This window comes from Pinus tabuliformis, chromosome 6 (genome assembly GCF_031772625.1).
Source record: "Pinus tabuliformis cultivar Carrire ecotype Pingquan chromosome 6, CPIR1, whole genome shotgun sequence".
Classification (NCBI taxonomy): domain Eukaryota; kingdom Viridiplantae; phylum Streptophyta; class Pinopsida; order Pinales; family Pinaceae; genus Pinus; species Pinus tabuliformis.
The window spans coordinates 1,606,328,752-1,606,334,996 of NC_142292.1; the positions used below are offsets into that span (position 1 = coordinate 1,606,328,752).

The window sequence follows — 6,245 nt, forward strand, 5'->3', positions numbered from 1 at the left end:
AATAATGAAGTTGTTTTTAGTGCGATTTTTTGCAGTTTTAGGTAGAGCACAATTATCCATCAAATTTGTGATTTCAATGAATTCTAGTCAGATTTTATAGAAATTAGACCGGAAAAATCCACTGAAAAAACCTCCAAAAAATCAAACTAAAAAAAATTAAGAAAAAAACCCATTTCCAATCCTTATTTTCCGACGTGCCGGATCTCCCACATTTTTCCAATCCCTATTTTCCGACCTGCCGGATCTCCACATTTTTCCAACGGATGCGTAAATGTATTCCAAGACGGGAGAGTAACTCAGCAAAAGATTTTGTTTTCCGACCTGCCGGATTCGAACCAGCGACCTAAGGATTACAATGAAGCATTCGATACCCACTACAGTCCTCCGCTCTACCAACTGAGCTAAGGTCGGACGTTGAAAGCGCAGCTGTATTTTGCTTTTATCAAGTTATTCTCGGATGGAGCAAAAAGATAAATATTTGTCACTGCTATTTGCATTTTTGTTTTGAACATTTAGTCTTCTTTCCTATCTTTCTTTTTGGGTAATGTTTTATAAAACATTTATGGTGAGCAGAAATGTTTAAATTTAAGTGTAATTTAAAAGTTATTTATTTTTATTATTATTATTATTTTAAACTGAAATGTAATTGTTTTATTTTATTTTAATTTATTATATTAAGTTAATTGATTAATTGTAAAATATAATATTTTAATTTTTAGTGTGACTTTTTGTCTTTTTAGCTGGTTGAATTTGGAGTGTGACTTTTTGTCTTTCTAGCTGGTTGATTGTAATATGGATTCAGCGCTGCAGGGGTTACCCATCAAACTTGTGATTTCAATAAATTCCTACATTTTAGAGAATTTAGACTGGAAAAAATTACCAGGAAAAAACTTCTAAAAAACCTCACTAAAAACAATTCATTTATTTTAATATTAAATTTAATAAAATAAAAATATATTTATAAAAAAATTTAAATGTTTAAATAATTTATATTTATATTTATATTTATATTAATTTATTTTATTATTATATTTTGATATTTATTTTTCAAACTAATTTATAATAAATTAAATTAAAAAATTAAATATAATTCACATTTCATATAATAAATTACTTTTATATAATTATATTGATCAGTTAATAAATTATATTACTCTTTATTTATTATAATAATTATAATATTTTAATTTTAAACCAAACAAATTTTAAAATTATATATATATATATATATATATATATATATTTTCTTAAATAAACGCATTTCAAACCACCGACTTTAATTTATCTTATAAATTCAACCTGTAATATCCTTTCTAAAAAACTATTTCTTTCGCACTATCCTCCCTTTCTTTTATAATACAACGTAGAACTTTACTAAATCTTCCACCTTGATGTTAGGTAAGCTTTAATTAAAACACACATGTTTAAAATTTTTAAAATATTTTTCCACACAATTCGTGTTAAATTCAATTGTGGCCATATTATTATTTCAAAATCATTATTTTTACAATTTTAAATTATTATAGGAAGCTTTCGAAGAAAATTGTATAAGATATTTTGTTTATCTAGTGTTTCAGGGTAGACACTCTACTTATTATTAGGACACCAAATATTGCAAAAGAAATGTTGTAAGGTATAAATTGAATTATACAAATACAACAAAAAAATACTTTGATAAAGCATAAAAATATATTGAATGTTCACATCAATGTCCCATTACATTAAGTTATGTTATGTTTTGTTTTTTTTTTGGAAGAAGAAGCTAAATTTTTTTATGGTAAATTGCTATATTCAAGTTTTGGAAGTTTTGAACAGGCCAGATAAAATACACAGCAGCTAGCCTCACAAGCAGTGAAGGCAGCATACACAAAAGCCCCATAGCCACCAAAACACTGCCTTGAACTACATACCTTGATGACCTAAATCCTCCTTTTGAAAATAACAGGAAATCATTCCTTCATATGTAACAAAAGCAAATCATTCATCTATATGTACAGAGGAGTAGCTTAACTACCAACTATAGTCTTTAAATGGCCTGGCCTGGCCTAGCCTTTTTGATACATGATCTGACAGAAAGAAATTATATTAATGTTTACTTAGGCCAATAGAGAAGTTGCAGAGCTTCACCCCACGCTTAATCCTAGAAATTTCACCCTGCTTCAGCAGAGCAACTAGTGCCAACGACAGTGGTGAGTTCTGCATAATAAGGGCTCTTGCTCTGGTCCCTCTTTCCATCGCTCACACCTTTGAACTCTGCCATGAGCTTGTCCCATTTTTCTCTGCACTGCTCCCCATCGCGCTTAATACCCTCCGCCCCAAAAGCTCTGCAAGCTCTTCCCATAGCGTCGCCCGCCGAGCGGACTTGGAAAATCTCGACTCCATCTCAGCCCTAAACTTAATTAACCGCAGAACCTCCGCTCGCTTTTGCCATCGCTCACATCTTTTCCTCCTTTTCTTGACGAATCTGCTCGCGGATTTCCTCTTTCTGCTCCATGGAATCCAGCAGATCCACGAAAAACCTCTGCTGCCGACTCACCAGGCTCTCCAGGAGCTCACGAATAGTGTCCAGGTCCGTCGCCGAGAGGCCTCTGGGCGTCGTTTTTCTCCGCTTCCAAACAGGGGACCCTTCTTCCATCATCTCGTCGTCAGTCGGAAAATTTCTGGGAGTCTCGATGGAAACAAACTACAAATAAAAACTTCAAATTATCTTTTAAAAATAAATTTTAAATTTATTCATACTATTAAAATTATAATCTAAAATTAATAATAATTTATAGTTTTTTAATCATTAAAATATGAAAAAAAAAAAATTAATTAATTGTTAACTTATTCTCCTTTTCTCTACTAATGAAATCTCTTTCATGTTGTGTGGCATATTTCCAGGTTAGAGCTTCAAATTCTCTCCATTTTTCTCGTATTAATATTTATAAATATGTCTGGTATGATATTTATTTTTTAATTTAATAACACTTTGAAGTATTCAAATATGTTTTATATGAGAAAGTGTGTATATATATTATTATTATTATTATTATCCAATTTTAAGGTCACGGTCAAGCCAAACACCAAATTGGTATATGAGACATGTTGAATTTAAATTGGATTTATTTTAGGCACTTAGGAAGACTGATTTTTCTCCTCTCCACCCAAATTCATTTTTTACAAATGACATGTTGATCTTTGTTGTAATGGATTTTTGTTGAGTCTCAACAGTCCCTTAAGGATAAAAAAATGTATATATAGACTATGTAAGGAAGAATATTAAACATCAACAATATAGTACATCACAAGTGCATAGAAAATAATGCAAAGGAAATAATGTTATAAAAAGAACTTAATTCTTTTATTAAATGATAAAATGTAAAAGACCACATCATGAGAGACTTCAATCTCTTGATAACCTAAGTGGACATCTGGTTCTTTTGAGTCTCGTTATCAACAATGAAATGTAGTGGTGTCCCCTTCACCCATATTTGTGAATGAAAAAGGTGATCCGCCTCCTAAGGCTCCTCTAACTATTCTTGTTGAATCTTTGCAATCATAATGGTAGCACTAGGTTCTACATCGATGATCCACTTTATTTTATTGTATTCCAAATCAGAATTTGAGTTGGGATTCATTTATTTTCTTTAAGTTAAACTAAAAATGATTTTTTTGAGTGACATTCATCAATGTTGTATTAGTGCTTTTGTGGAACTCACACTATTTTCTAGTGTCGTTCTTTTCCTATGACTTAGGCTAGTTGTCTTGAGGTTCGCTCTCCTTACTCTGCCTCTTTTTCTTTGAGTGAGGACCACCTTTTCCAAGCTTTGTTGCAAATGATTTGTGAACCCAAACTCCCACTTATTCGCTACTTCAATTTTTGCTCAATTTTGACATTGTACTGATAAGTGACTCCCAATGAGAAGATGTTCAAGAAATCCATCTTTGTTTGGATGTACTTGTGTAGGTCACTAAGGTACTTCAAAACCAGAAGCCATTGGCATTATATAGTCTCTCTCCTATCACAGAGTTGTCAATTTTGTGTATTATTTATCATAATACCCACAAGGTAGAACTCCTCCTTGATGGCATCAAAAAATGTTTCCCAAGTGGGTCTTAACTTGAATATTGTAGACTCATCTTCACTATGGATCTCCTAGTTTCTTTCCCACCAATTTTTACATGGGGAAGGGGTGTTAGGAGCACAAAGATGATCTTTTCATTGTCATGAATATTTTGGATAGAGTAATAGCCCTCTAATAGATTTTATTGTTTCTATAAAGAATTTACATATATTTGGCCTTCAAATAAGGGGATACCAAATTTAACTTGTACCTTGAAGGGTGTTGCACCTCTAAAATTACTATTTGTTGAAGGAGCTTCAACCATTGTTAGAAGTCATTGAAGGATGTAGGTGAAATTGTCCATCATGTCATTCCTCTGTCACATGAGTGCTTTCTCAAGAAACAACTTGATATGACCCCATCCTCTGTCATATCCCTTTTCTTCTACCATGAGAAGCCACTTAGGTTGGTGAGAGAGATCATTCCTAAGTGAAAGTAGCTCGAGACCCAACTCTTTGTACCCTGATATAGTTAGGGACATACATTGAAAAACAACAAGGATCAAATTTCTCTAATATCTCATATGGAATATAAATATATTTCTCACATGAAAAGAAAAGGTGTTTATCTAGGATATATGGTATGTTTGATGAAATGCTTATAGCTAAAGTGTTTGATGAAATTTTAACATGGTGTTTGGTGTTTCACAAGAAAAGAAGGGATAATTTTAAATTATGATTAGGTCCTATTTTAAAAATGTCCCCTGCTTGTGGATGCATTGTGAAGATTCTGTATTTGAACTAAAGTAGAAATTAGAGTGTGTAGAAGGGATTTATGTGAATCAATAATGATTAATATACGAGGGAAAATAATTTTAGGATCAAATTGTTAGTATAGACAAAGATTCCATCCTCAATTTTATTGGTATGCTTGTGGTGAAGAAGATATAGGTTGAGGAATTCCTTTAATTTCCAAACCTATGTCATTTAATAATATAGTTAAAAACAATTGCGCATGCTGAAATTGTTTGAAATTTTCTTCTATTCATGGTGCTTATATACTAGAGCATAGTGAAGAGGTGGCCTTAGTGGAAATCACAAAGACAGAGGTAACCCATCTACACTCAATATATGAAAATATTTGATATTCTTCAATATTTAATGGCTATCAATCTCCTACATCAACATTGTTTAAGTGGATTCACTTGACTTAGACAAATGTGTGATCTCTTTGTGGGTATTAACCTCCTCCATCGACATTGTTTCAATAGATTCACTCAACTTGAATTAAGAAATGTGAGATTTGTTTGTGTTCCAAGGGCTTTGTTGTTATTCACTTATGATCATGCTCATTATTAGTAACTATTTGAGGAGGGTCCTTGATTTTGGGAAAGTGTAGGGTCTTTTATAACTTTATGGTTTCCTGAATTTAGTCCTAAGACTATGTTAGTCATTAAAATGCCACTTTGAGTTTATCCTCCTTATTTTCTATTACATTTTTTGTAATTATAATTTTTTGAGGTATTGGAAATGCTTTAGGAACTTACATAAAATAAAATAAGGAGAGAGTTATGGCAAATTTATGCACATATGCTTGTATCTATGTTGAGATAGACTTTAATAAGGGTCTTCCAAACAAAATGATCCTCATATGGAAGTATTTAATGCATACCAATATTGGATTATGTGAACACAACTTTTAGGAATGACAAATCCCATATTTTGAAACATTTTGTCCCCATGCTAGAAATCAACCTCCTAGAAAAATAAAATTAAATCAAAACCAAGAGATGGAATTTTTTTGTAAGAACGAGGTTTAGAGAATGACCTTGATAACACTGAGGTAAATGGAAACCAACAAGTTCTAATTTGGGAATCTACTCTTTTCTTGGGAGATAAAGTAGAAGAAATAGATGCAAGACTTTCCTCCTTCAAGGATGCCATGGTAGTTGAATCCCCTTTAGGTTAACCAAAAGACATCAAAAAATTAACACCTACCTCTTATTCATATGAATTACTGGTTCCTTTTAACAATTATAATCTCTTTCTTTATGACTCACAATTAGTTATTAGAGCTCCTTCTTAAAAGGATTGACATGAAATTAAAATGAAGAACATGAAAAGAGAAAAAGTGGTTTTATTTTATCAGGGGAAAGAAATGAATATATATTATTACTATAATTTTAATGTTGTAAGTGTA

At 31.6% G+C, this 6,245-nt stretch overlaps 1 non-coding gene across 1 annotated transcript; it reads right to left on the minus strand.

The window, feature by feature from the left end:
- Nucleotides 1-315: 315 nt before the first annotated feature.
- On the minus strand, nt 316-411 carry TRNAY-GUA (transfer RNA tyrosine (anticodon GUA)). Its single transcript has 2 exons — nt 375-411; nt 316-351 (listed from the first exon to the last, which is right to left on the minus strand). It is a non-coding gene; the product is annotated as a tRNA-Tyr (tRNA).
- Between the last annotated feature and the right edge of the window lie 5,834 nt (nt 412-6,245).